The following is a 14,073-nucleotide window of genomic DNA, read 5'->3' on the forward strand; positions in this document are numbered from 1 at the left end:
CCTTTCATGGTCCTTCCATGAGCCTCCTTCTTGCTAGTCTACCAAAATATCAGTACCTTCATTTTCTAAGTCAAACACCTTTCAATGGTATATGATCACCATAATAAGGTCAGTAACTTTCCTCAGCCCTTGAGGCTAGGAAATAAAGACTTAGGAAAATTCTACTCAATTGCTGACTCTTGTCGGAGGTTAGCCAACTGTAAACCTAACTGACCTGCATTTGCGACAAACACCCTGGTGCACCAACCTTGTAAATTGAAGTGTGCTGTGAATAGAAGGCTCATCCAAAAAGGGTAACTTCCTGGTTGGCAAGGCAGATTGACCTTGAAGTTAACGACATCTAGGCCCCTCATGTGCTCAGGCCCCTTTCTAGGCCCTGTTTGGGGCCCAAGCAATGTGTTCCCATGATCACATGCTTTTGTAAAATGTGAAAGTTATTTTAGCCACAGTCATTTAGGGCCTCAGTCTCTTTCCTCTCCAACTTACCCTGTGTTACACTCGCTCTTCTGTAGGTTGGTGTTAGAGAGACCACGGGCTGCTTGGGATTCAGCTAAGGGGAAGTTGAGTTGAAGACACATAGGGTTTATGTTAAGAAGGTTATATGTATGCGGTTCACTTTCATATCTAGTTAAGTTATTGCTAGCTATTCTGGTGCAGGGATGGCTTCAGGCAATATCCCCACTGCCTACTTTGGCAATGCCAGAGGCCATACTGGGACATGCATGTGATCTATTCACCAGGCATTGGAAGTATGTAGGTATTGATGGAGAAACGAGTTTTCAAAAGTGTGAAGCAGAAGCTAGTCTGAGAAAGTTCTGCCAATCTTCAGATATGTACAATTATAAGCAGAGTATTTGATTCTCACAGATGCCTAGGCAAAAGTTCTGTCCTGCCATGAATATACTTGATAAGCAATTATAAACCCACAATATATTTTTTCTTTTTTGGTGTAAATCTTATAAAATAGAAGTTATCAGAATTCCTGGGTTTGTAGGGTACAAACCAGTGCAAATCCCATGATGACCATGTCTATTTGTTTGGTTACATATTTTATACATCCAACATATTGGATCACATCACATCCTGAAGAGAATCAGCACTTTTAGACAAAAAGAGATGAAAAATTATCCATTGATGGAGCATAAGAACTTAAAGAGACAACCCAGGGACAAAATCACTATACACATTTATAAACAAATCAATGTATGTAATATAAAAATAATGTGATTATATAATCAAGTAGCATAATGCAATGTAGAAGTGTTTTAACACATTTTAATTATTCCTGTGCATGCCTTAATTTCAGATCATTTTCTATATTTATTCAGAATTCTTGAATCATATCAAAATTCAAAAGAAATTCTAGAAGTATATGTATAAGATAATTTATTCACAAAAGCGTCATGTAATTTTTCTGGATTTTTTTGTTTCTGGTATCAGCATTTTAAAATTTGTAATTCGTTGTAAATTTTTTTTGCATTCTAACTAAATATATGCTTTCATATCCAATTTTGTATTCCTAATTTTTCATTCTCTTTCTTAAAGAGTGCCCCTCAAACTGTAAAATCTTCTACACAACCCAGAGCTGTCTCTGAAGGTCAGGCAATGGTTGCAATCAATAGAGATTGCATTTTAAATTTGGATGTATGTTAATAAATTACCTTCCAAAATTTTGCGTTAGTGTTTACTTCCACTAACAGTTTGTGAAAGTTTTTTCACATCATTACTAAGTTTTACCATACTTTTTAATATTTATTAACCTATTAGGTGAAAAGTAGCAGCCCACCCTGCTTTTAATTTTTATGTTTAATAAATTAACGAATTACAAATGAAAAAAGATTGCAGATATCATTTACCAGTTTGAGTACTCTGGAAGTTCTTTCAACTTCAGACTTTGAAAGGACAAGAATATTAAGTGAGTGGAATTTAAGCTGCTGTATAGAATGCCCTACTTGATATTAAATAGAACAATTCTCACCTCAATTTCTCCAGCAGGACTGATGTTATAGCTCTCAGGTACCAAGGTATATATGACACAGACTGCCACAAAAAGACTCTTAAAAGAAATCTGAGGTTTGATTTAAAAATTCAGGATATTTATGCAGGGGCTTCTTTTGCATTTCAAAAGTATAAAAGGTTTTGGGAGAATGGGAAGCAAGAGGAAAGATTCTAGAGAGAAGGATTACTTTGGAGAAATTTGTCCTAAGAACCTCAAAACCTCTCATCCCCTGGAGAAATAAAGGAGGTCAAGCCTTGGAGGTGTTCAGCATAGCCACTTTGAGAGTCTGGCAGGTGTTGTCTGAAGCTTGGGAGACACAGTGAGCTGAGGGCTAACTTCTGCCCCAGAAAATATGAAGGGTAGGAGAGAAAGTGTGTTGGGGATGATGGCGTCAAGGCAACTAGCCACTTTGTCTGGGAAATTACTTCAACCCCCTCCAGCAGTAGTACAAGTGTTTTCCCAGTGCAGAGTCCCCAGGATCAAGAGTCTGCCATCCTAGAAAGGGCAATGGGACCCCAGCAGTGTGTGGATGGGTCCTCAGAGAAGAGGGTGGGCATCCAGCTGAAAAAGGGGCATCAACAAACACATCTCCAGAGAATCCGAAAGTGCCCTCAAGAGAATGTCAGCTTTAAACGTGAGCCTAACTCAGCACAAAGCCAAGGAACGGCAGATACAGCAGAAGATCATTTCCTGTTCTCATCTTCCCTTTCTCTGTGTTCCAACCCTAGGAGCATGCCTAATGAGGAAGGAGAAGAAAGAAAAGAGAAATAAAGGGGAAATGTGGGCTGCCAGCCAAATGTGGGCCAGGGAAAGCAAGATTTGACATTAAATAGAATTCAGGGTTTTAATTATTCCCAGAGCTGTGTGTTCTAATGTGTCTTAGGCCGTGTTTGTGACTTAAAATGACCACAGGACTGACAGTCTATTACCTATAGGTGAATCGTGTTTATCCAGGACAGGAAAAGAGGGCCACACCAAGTAAACGCCATCAGTAAAAGCAAAAGCAGAGCTGCATGTTAGCACCTCCACAAGTCAGATCTGTTTTAACACCTTTGTTACATTAACCTAAGAATAAGCAGATAGAAAGCTACAAGTAACCTAAAACTATAATTATGGTATTGATTGGATAGTATTTTCTAATCCTTTTTTCTAAATTCTTTATTAAAATCCATATTCAGAAGTAGCCAAATTCATGTCTCTGTCTTGCCCTTAATCTGAATCATTCATTCATTCAACTAATATTTACTCAGCTTCCTAAATGCTACTTTGGTCCTGCCACTCGCCTACTCAAGAATCTTCTGTCGCTCCCCATTGCTTACAGCAGTGATTTTCCAAGGGAAGAACAACTCCTCTGCGGAGGAATATCAGTAGGGCAGGGCTTCAATCCACCCTCACCTCCCTCTCTTTTCAGACATTCAGAGACTTCCCTTTGGGGAGGGGGTGTGACCTTCCTTCCCTCTAAAAGCCACTGTGATGTATCCCAGGACTCATTTAATTTGCTCTCAGCAGAGCCCCTACTCTCTGTCCACCGAAATCACTTGGATAAAAAGCAGATAGAATTATATTTCATTTGGATTCAACTTACATTTTCTTTTTTGTATTATTATTAAGCTGGGAATACAATATTCTCTGTTGGCAGTAGCCCAGTGATAATTGTTTTAGCTGAGATCACTTCTCTAATGCCATGTCCTGGGGAAGGAAAGCTGATGGGGTTTTCATGACAGTTTATCTCTAGAGATTCCCCGGTCTCAGGGGGCTTTCGGGGAGTCAATCGGTTTGGGTGGGAGAGGGAGGATTGGGACAGTAGGTATAAATGTCTGACGTGCGTCCAGCCGGTAGGGTATCTTTGTTGTTCACACACTTAAATGAATATTTAAATGTTCTAAGACAATATGCCTCTCTACTCTCCCCTGTGGTCTCCAGTACACCCTGTTGGAGACGGCATGAGATGATTTTTTTTGAATTCAGTATGATTATCCTGTTGCAGCTTCTTGTAGATCACATTGGGAATGCCAAAAATAACTAATGATGGGAAACACATTCAAATACAAGTATTGAGGAATAAGATTAACACTTGTATAACTATGTTTCCTTTTTTTAAAATTACTTCTTTATTCTCTCTTCTTTTTTCTGTTTAAGCTCAATGCAACAATTATTTACTATATGCTAAACATTGGGGATTTAAGAAATCAACAAGAAAAAGACTTGCGGGGGGCTTCCCTGGTGGCGCAGTGGTTAAGAATCCGCTTGCCAATGCAGGGGACACAGGTTCGAGCCCTGGTCCAGAAAGATGCCACATGCTGCGGAGCAACTAAGCCTGTGTGCCACAACTACTGAGCCTGTGCTCTAGAGCCCGCGAGCCACAACTACTGAAGCCTGGGCGCCTAGAGCCCGTGCTCGGCAACAAGGGAAGCCACCGCAATGAGAAGTCCGCGCACCACAACGAAGAGTAGCCCCCGCTCGCCACAACTAGAGAAAGCCCGCGTGCAGCAACGAAGACCCAACGCAGCCAAAAATAAATAAATAAATAAATAAAATAAGTTATACGTAGGGGGCAGCAGGAGTTGGCCTGACCATGATGTTCAGCAGCCACCTCAAAGCTACCCAGTCACACGATGATGATGATAGTAAAAAAAAGTGTGAAATCTAATGAAAAGAGTGAAAATGCTATTTTTATTCATGTAAAACCTGTCATCTCAAAACACATGCTTATTATGAAAATACAGCTTCAAGACAAGACTTGACCCCTTCTTCCTGTCAGACTTTTTAGGTTGCCACAAGAGAAGTTTATGGTCTATTGGAGTGAGAAAGTGATGTGTGCACAATTAAATAAATTACTAGAGGGTAAATGCTATAATTGGGTATTGTGTTTTCCTAATGAACCCTTCCCAGAGTGGGCCAAGAGTGTTCATTTTCTTCTGGTAAATAGCAATCTGGTCCCAAGAGATAATCCTTATCCAAACATCCAATCTGCCAGCATCAATGTCTTGATAATTCCAGGAGGTGTCCTCCTATGGTTTGACCTCCTGTATGAGGCTGTGAAGAAAGTTCTCCATGCATCCCTGAACATATGGTACTTTTTACTAAGTGCCTTCCCAGAAGGTCCTGCCTAAAGCCATCAAAGTCTGCCTTGTATGGAAAGGTGTCTGGAAATCACTCAAGACTGATGGATTTCCTTCTACCTAGGACAAAAGAAAGAACTGGTCTTATAAACATATGTTTTGCAGGGTCGGTTGGTTTTTCCACCAATTATTACTTTTTTGGAGCATTTTCTGTATGCCAGCATGCTGTTGTACACTGGACACACTATGATAAACAAGATGGATGTCCCTTACTCTCTGAGTTCCTCACAAGATGAATTGCCCTGGCCTTTTAAGTTTTCATTTTCTTCCTTTACCAGGAGGACTAACCTAAGCTTTCTCCTCTAGGAGCTGCCACAAAAAGGCTGGTTCAGTGTTATTCACACACTTGCAGACAATTGTCTATTTACACACATTTCAATACATAAGAAAGAACACACTTTCCCCACATGATTCTCTATCACAGCACCCTCTTTAACTGCCTTCCTAATACCTATAATCTGAGCATATTTCATTCATTAATTAATCAGTTCCCTTGTTCATGACCCCACCCTCTCACTAGTACATTAAAACCATGAAAGCAAAGACCATTGTCTTATTCCCAGCTGAATCTTCAGTTCCTAATCAGCCCCTTGCACACTGTAGGTGCTCAATAATAGTTGTTGAATTAATAAATACATGGAAGGAAGGAGATAGAAGAAAAAAAGAAAGAGAAAGTGACATAAAAGGTTATGCCAGAGCTAAACAAAGATGGGGCATCTGATTTCCTGAGGACTTCACGCATCCTTGAATACATTCCAGTTATAAGGGGATCATGAGACTGGGGTGGCACCTTGGCCGTGTCTAGAGATACACAAGCAACTCTCCCAAACATCCTCTCACGGTAAACAGTGAAATACTCTGGGCCTTGCAGACCTTGAGCCACACAGATGAAACAGGTTATTATTATTCCTTGATGTCATTGAGTAGAGGAGAGAAAGGGCAAAAACTCCTGGGCCCTGGGCAGCCAGCTTCATCTGGTGGGTCAGATGTGCCCTTGGAGGTAGGATACAAGCAAGGCTGCAGAGGTCCAACAATGTTTTCCTTTAACCAAGGCAAAGACGCTAATGACAATTTTCTTGTTTTTATAAGACAAACTTTAAATACATTTTTTTCTAATATCCTTAAATGTGATTTTCTAATTGGAGTTCACACAGACGGGCAACAAGTCTGTTAAACTGACTAAACAACGATGTGTGTAGACATGAGGTCATTGCAAGGAAATGGGTATGATCACAGAGGTGTGATCCTTCAGAACCACAACCTAGATCTGGGTTAAGAATTTTAGGTACTTGAAGTCACTTGCTTATTCCCATTTCATGCATTTATTAAACATTTATTGAGCACATATTATGCCTCCGGTGGATTAATTTATTCCCTGACAAACATGGAGGACAAAACCGAAGCACACTGGTTGGGAAGGGATCCTGTAGTGGCCACAGCTCTATATGCCTGTATGTTTAGTAGAGTTGTTCTGTGATGCTGTGTCTTGGGGGCACAGAATGCGTCACTTTTGCACCTGGAGAGAGAAGTGTTTCCCAGCCCACCTCCCTGTGAGTTTAAAGTGCTTTTTGGGTGCTACTGTGAGGATACAAAGATGTCATTTTTAAGAAAAATCCTACATCAAAAGATACAGTGGGGCTTCCCTGGTGGCGCAGTGGTTGAGAGCCCGCCTGCCGCTGCAGGGGACACGGGTTCGTGCCCCGGTCCGGGAAGATCCCACATGCCGCAGAGTGGCTGGGCCCATGAGCCATGGCCGCTGGGCCCGCGTGTCGGAGCCTGTGCTCCGCAACTGGAGAGGCCACAACAGTGAGAGGCCCGCATACAGCAAAAACAAACAAACAAACAAAAAGATACATTGGGTCTTGCTGACTTCTATTAGCAGCCATTTATATGAAAATGCTGGTGAGGTCACTTCGTGGCTAATCCGGAGCAAATGCAAACACTGGTATGCAACCCAAATTGTAGCCACACTGTGTGGAAGAGAATCACAGGGCCAGGCTGCCGTTTATTTCTAGGTCTCTCACATTGATTTTTTTTTTTTTTTGAGATATAAAAGCATTTGGTTAGATTGGCCCACCTAACCTAGCCATATTTTTTTTAATTAAAGTATAGGTTTACAATGTTGTGTTAATTTCTGCTGTATAGAAAAGTCATTCAGTTATACATATATATATATATATATATACATTTTATAAAATCTTTTCCATTATGGTTTATCACAGGATATTGAATATAGTTCCCTGTGCTATATAGTAGGACCTTGTTATTTATCCATTCTGTATATAATAGCTTGCATCTGCTGATCCCAAACTCCCACTCCATCCCTCCCCAACCCTCTCCCCCTTGGCAACCACAAGTCTGTTCTCTCTGTCTGTCTCACACTTACTTTTGATGCTAGTGCCAGAATTCCCATTTCTCTGAGTTTCTGGCTTACCAGCAGGTACCATGGGCAAGAGTCACTTGTGGATCACACTGAGACTTAATGGTCCCGGCAGCCTTGCTTGTCAAGCAGCGGCAACACAGCTGTCCTGTCCCCCAGCTGACCCACCTGAATCCTGCCGCTGGGTGGCCACTGCGGATCACCCTTCCGCATTGACTGACCAGCTGCTTTCTTATGATCGTGCCTGGCCGTTAGATGTGAAATGTAGCTCACATATGCCACGAAGCTGTGCGAACCCCAAAGTCCTTGACATAGAGGGCACCCTTGTATCATTTCTATATAGTCTCTAAGAAGAGTTTATAGATTCTCTCTCTCAGCTGGAATAATCTTTCTCACCCTAAATTCAGAGCACTTCGGCTGCACCATTCATGACTTATTTTACTGTTGTATCTCCCCTGCTAATCTTTGAAGTCAGGAAGGTATGTACGGTGAGCAGAATAACGACCCCCCAAAGATGACAATCCCAGTCCCCCATCCCTGTAATCTACGAATACGATAGGCTACATGGAAAGGGAGAATTAAAGCTGCACATGGAACTAAGGTTGCTCAGCAGCTGTAGAGACGGAGAGATTATCTGGATCACCTAGATGGGCCCAATGTAATCACAAGATCCACATAAATGAAAGAGGGAGGCAGGACGGTCAGAGACAGAGAAGGTGTGATAACAAAAGCAGCGTTAAAGTGCTGCAATTGCTTTTCATTGAAGCTGGAAGGGGAGCCGTAAGCCAAGGAACACAGGCAGCCTCCAGTAGTTGGAAACAGCAAGGAAACTGGTTCTCCACTAGAGCCTTCAGAAGGAACGCAGCTCTGCTGTACCTTGATTTTATTCCCACTGAGACTCATTTTGAGTTTCTGACCTACAGAACTGTAAGATAATAAATGTATGCTGCTTTAAGCCACTAAGTTTGTGGCAATTTGCTACAACAGCAATAGGAAGCTAATACATTGTCTGATTCATCTTTCTTTCTGCAAGTGCCTGACACTAATACTCTCTAATAAGAATGTGTCGAATGATTGAATACCAAAGAAATACTGTTTATACTTACAGTTGATTTATTTATTGTGGTAAAATATACGTAATGTATTATTTATCATTTTAACGATTTTTAAGTATACAGTTGGGTGGAGTTAAATTCATTCACAATGTTGAATAAGCATCCACTATCTACACCCAAGAGTTTCTAATCATCCCCCCTCCAAAAACATCTCTCTACTCAGTAAACAATAACTTCTCCTTCCTGCCTAACCTGTTAGAGGTTGTTAGTAACCTCTAATAATACTTTCTGTCTCTGTGAATTTGTCCATTCTAAGTACCTCATAAGTGGAATCATACAATAGATGTCCTTCTGTGTCTGGCTTATTTCATTAATCATAATGTTTTCAAGTTTCATCCATGTTGTAGTATATATCAAAATTCAATTCTTTTTATGGCTGAGCAATATTCCATTTTATGTATATACCATATGTGTTTAGCCATTCATCTGTCGATGGACACTTTGGTTGTTTTCACCTTTTGCTTATTGTCAATAACACTCTTATGAACATTGTTGTACAAATAGCTGTGCAAGTCCCTGCTTTAAATTCTTTGGGGTATTTTACCTAGGACTGAAATTGCTGGGTCATATGATAGTTCTATGTTCATCCTTTTAAGAAACTGCCAAAGTGTTTGCCACAGCAGCTGCATCATTTTTACATTTGTACCAGTAGTGCCTGAGGTTTCCAATTTCTCCAATTTCTTTTCCTTTTTTTTCTTTTCTTTTTAAATAAAATTATAGCTATCCAAGTAGTTGTGAAGCGGTATCTCAGTGGGGTTTTGATTTGCATTTCTCTGATGTCTAATGATGTTGAACATTTTTTCATGGGCTTATTGGCCATTTGTGTATCTTCTTTGGAGAAATGTCTATTCAAATATTTTTGCTCATTTTTTGAATTGAGTTATTTATTTGTTGTTGAGATTTTGGTATTCTTTATATATTCTAGATATTAATCTCACCTGATAAATGATTTGCAAATATTTTACTCCCATTCAGTAGGCTGCATTTTTGCTTTCTTGATAGTATCTTTTGGTGCACAAATGTCCATGAAGCTGATAGAGTCCAATTTATCTTTTTTTTCCTTTTGTTGCCTGCACTGTTGATTTCAACCTGAATGACACATAGATTTTCAGTGTCTTACAAAAAGCATCCTAGGGTTCTTGATCTGGTTTCCTACTCAATGTCTATCATCACATAAAGGAGTGTCCAAATACCAGAATTTGTGTGTGGCTAAGTGTTCTTTTACATGTAAAAATCTCTGACTAAGCAGCTTTTTTTTTGTTGTTTGTTTTTTTGTTTTTGCGGTATGCGGGTCTCTCACTTTGTGGCCTCTCCCATTGCGGAGCACAGGCTCCGGACACGCAGGCTCAGTGGCCATGGCTCACGGGCCCAGCCGCTCCGCGGCATGTGGGATCTTCCCGGACCAGGGCACGAACCCATGTCCCCTGCATCGGCAGGCGGACTCTCAACCACCAGGGAAGCCCGACTAAGCAGCTTTATTCACAATCATCCAAAGCTGTAAACAATCCAAATGTCCATCAGTAGTAGAATGGACAAACTGTGGAACATTGATACAGCAGAATAAGACACAGCAATAGGAAAAAAAAGGAAGAAAGAAAAATGCAGTCCCACTGCAGATATGAACATGAATGATCTCACTGACATCCTGATGAGGAAGAAGCCAGACACTAAAGCACACATGCCGTGTGGCTCCATTTGTTATGCAGTTAGAGAACAGACAAAACTAATCTATGGTGATGGAAGTCAGATGCATGGTTACCCGGAGTGGGGTATTAACTGGGAAGAGGGAGGGCTGAAGAAGACAAGAAAACCTCCTGGGATGTTGGAAAAAATCTATGTCTTGATCTAGGCAGTGGCTACATCGGGTGTGAGCGTGTATAATTCATCAACTTTATACAAGATTCTTGCACTTTACTGTTTGTATGTTATACCTCAATTTAAAAAATTCAGTCTCTGGCTAATAGGTTCACAGGGTTCATGTTAGTACATGATCTTGGTGGTGTTTCCCATCAGGACATGGTCTGAGTTAACTCTCAGAAATGCTCTGCCTTCTTTGGGAAGCTTAAAAACAATAGCTGAGAGCTCCCCTGGTGGCGCAGTGGTTGAGAGTCCGCCTGCCGATGCAGGGGACACGGGTTCGTGCCCCGGTCCGGGAAGATCCCACATGCCGCGGAGCGGCTGGGCCCGTGAGCCATGGCCGCTGAGCCTGCGCGTCCGGAGCCTGTGCTCCTCAACGGGAGAGGCCACAACAGTGGGAGGCCCACGTACCGAAAAAATAAATAAATAAATAAAAATTTAAAAAAATAATAGAATAAAATAAAAAGACGTTGCCTGGAAAAAATCAGCCAACAATCAAGCAGCATGCTTTGAATGCTATAGTTTTGGGAAACTATGCCCTTGATTATTGCTTGAAGATGTTGCTGAGACACTTTAGATACCAAGAAGCAGGATTGAAAAGGATGATGCAGAATTTTTTAAAAACGCAAGTGGAAGTTCAAGCATGCGTCACAGTAACGCGGACTCGGGGGTGAACTTGAGAAGGCAGGAAGGGAGAGCACTTGACTGCAATTTGTTCACTGACTATTCCTTTCAGCAAAGTATCTGAAGATGTGGACACAGCCCTATAATACATGACGTTTGAAGAAATTAGATTTAAAAAATCATTTAGATGTGGACTCAGATGGCTAGAAATATCAATCATCTGTCCATGTCAACAGAGCAGGGACATAATGAGCCATGACTACAAGGGTGAAGTGTGACAGGCAGGTGGGATGGGCAGGCAGCCCAGGACAGGACCATCACACCTTAGAAGATTAGGCTTTCATTCAAAATTAGGTTAATAATGTGGCCTACCAAAACCAAGATGAAATACATACAGTAAGAATGGAGGTATGAGGTTGCATATTTGGTCCAATTCATCTTGTCCTGAGACAAGATGGAAAATAAATCACTAAATAAAAGTGCAATGAAAAAAGAACTATAACTTTCTAAGTGAAAACCTTACCTCAACAATGTGTGTTATTTCAAAAGTTTTCAAGACACAAGGATGTGAGATAGAGCTCATACTTCCCATCAACAGAAATACAACAAAGATGTATGTTATTCAAGGGCTAAAAGGAATCCTCTATGTGCATATTATTGTCTATATCATGTTTTGTCCTCTGAATATTTAGAAGAGATATTTAAAGATGGGTTAATTTTTAAAGGAATTAGGAATTCAACTTTTAATAAGCAAGCACTGTGTGATAGGTGTGGAAACCTGAAGCACTTTGACATGATTTGAACATGATACGAATATCAGGAAAGCTCCCCCATCCCATCTCTTTAAAAAACAACTATTAAAGAATTAGGAATTAACCTTATTTTGGAAAAAAAAATTACAGGAGTTCCTTCATATATATCTCAAACATGCAATTTCCAGGGTTAGCAACTGATTAGGTGCTAATATGATCAATAGGGATCAAAATAGCATTTAAATGAGCTTCAATGCTATTAAGACATTCCAAGACATTGTCTAATTTGAGATTGAACCAGCAACAAAAGTTATAGCGTCTATCACACAAGATCTTTAAAATAGGACAAATCCCCTCCTGCCCCTGAGAGTTTAGGCATTATCTGTATTTTGGAGTCAAGGACTCAATGATTTTAAGTACCTCATACACAAGAGCTTTTCTTCGAAATGCTCAACCAACAGATGGCAGAATTAACTATGTCGTTCTTCTATAGTTTAATACAAATCTATATATGAAGCAGAATAGATATTTTTTAAAGATGAGTGTGTATTTCCCTAGGATTCAGGATATCTTACAAATTTACAGGCATATACTCTGGCTCCTTCCCATCTCAAAGTACATTTCTGGGCCTCTTTCCCCAAAACCTACGAAAAGAAAGGACCTCACCTTTGGCTAGTACCTTGGGCTGACAGCACACAGTTCAAGAAAGGATAAGGCTCATGAACAAGGATATGAAATAGACCTTTGGACTCTTTCTTCACAGAAATCTCATTAAAACAGGGCAGTCCTTCCAATAAATAGTTTAGAATCAGTATAAACTGCCGTCAGCCTTCCTGTCTCAGTATAACTGCGGAACTTTCACCATTTCCCAAAGAGGTCCTGGGATGGATCAGGCCTGACCTCAAGCCAGATCAGACTTCTCCTGACCTCTGTTCCCTGGGCCCAAATTGTGTTTCCAAAAAGAACTCCAGCCCACACCTTCTTCTCGCATCCTTGGTCACCTCCTCCGTCCATGTGAGAGACTCAGACTTTTGCTTTCAAGTCTATTCTAAAGAGACTACAGCTCATCCCGGGGTTAGATCACACACACAGAAGCAAGGAAATGGAGGTCCTGATCAACATGTGTATGTGATTTATCTTCCTCTTCCTGCAGGATCATAGGATCAAATACCAGTATAAGTTGTCTCTGAAATGCCAGGAATCTCATGACCCCTTCTCTACCAGCAAAAAGTAATAGCTAATACTTATTAAGCATTTACTATGTGCCAGACACTGTTCTAAATACTGTACCTGCATTTATTCATTTATTCATCAAACAGATTTTTATGAGTGACCGCTATTTGCCAGCCACAGTCCTGAGCACTGGGGACATAGCAGTAAATAAACAAAATACTCGTCTTCATAGATGGTATAGTCTAGCGGGAGGACAAAAACAATAAACAAAAATAAATAAATTATATAGTATATTAGAAAGTTCTAGGGCCCAGAGAGAAAATAATGCAGGTAAGAGGGATAGGGAGTACCAGAGTAGGATGAAGGGCAACTGCTATTTTAAATAGAGTGATCAGGGACCCCACTGGAAAAGTGGCATTGAGCAGAGAAAAGAGTTAATGCAGAAGTCCTAGGGCAGGAGTTTGCCCAGCAAGTTCAAAAAGAGCAAGGATGCCCGTGTGGCTGGAGTGGAGTGAACAAGGGGGAGAGTCATGGGAGATGACGCAGAGGAGGAATTGTCAGGGTGGTTGGGAAGATTATGAAAGGACCTTTCGGTTACTTTACGGGATCTGACCTCTACTCCGAGTGAAAAGGAAAGCCATGGAGTGTCTTGATCTAATTTATGTTTTCACAGAGTCATTGTGTCTACTATGTTGAGAAGAGCCTGCAGCAGAGAGTTGAGGGTATAAGCATGGAGACCATGCAGGGGGCATTACAACAATTCATGTGAGAGACTGTCTTACCTTGGGTTCCTTGGAAACAAATCTGAGATGGAGAATTGCATGCAGAAGGCTTTCGGGGTGTGTGCTTGGGAAATACACCTGTAAAGACACAAAGAAGGCAGATAAGGGCAGAGGGAGAAGCCAGCCTGCAAGATGGTGGCAACTGAGGCTTCAGCCACTCCTAGGGGAAGCTCTTGGAGCTGGGATGGCCCTTCAGAGTTGTCCAAAATCACATGGATTTCCTGTGCCTGCGGTAACATAGTACTACAAACACAGTGACTTAAGACAAG

General features: G+C 41.0%; 1 long non-coding RNA gene across 1 annotated transcript in view; it reads right to left on the reverse strand.

Moving 5' to 3' along the window:
* LOC307177299 overlaps positions 1 to 13,861 on the reverse strand; it is a 40,302-nt gene extending 26,441 nt beyond the window's left edge. Inside the window, exon 1 of the long non-coding RNA XR_013825017.1 lies at positions 13,805 to 13,861. This is a non-coding gene — a long non-coding RNA (uncharacterized lncRNA). The remainder of the gene's footprint in view (positions 1 to 13,804) is intronic.
* Positions 13,862 to 14,073: the final 212 nt, after the last annotated feature.

This window comes from Stenella coeruleoalba, assembly GCF_951394435.1.
Source record: "Stenella coeruleoalba genome assembly, chromosome: 1".
Classification (NCBI taxonomy): domain Eukaryota; kingdom Metazoa; phylum Chordata; class Mammalia; order Artiodactyla; family Delphinidae; genus Stenella; species Stenella coeruleoalba.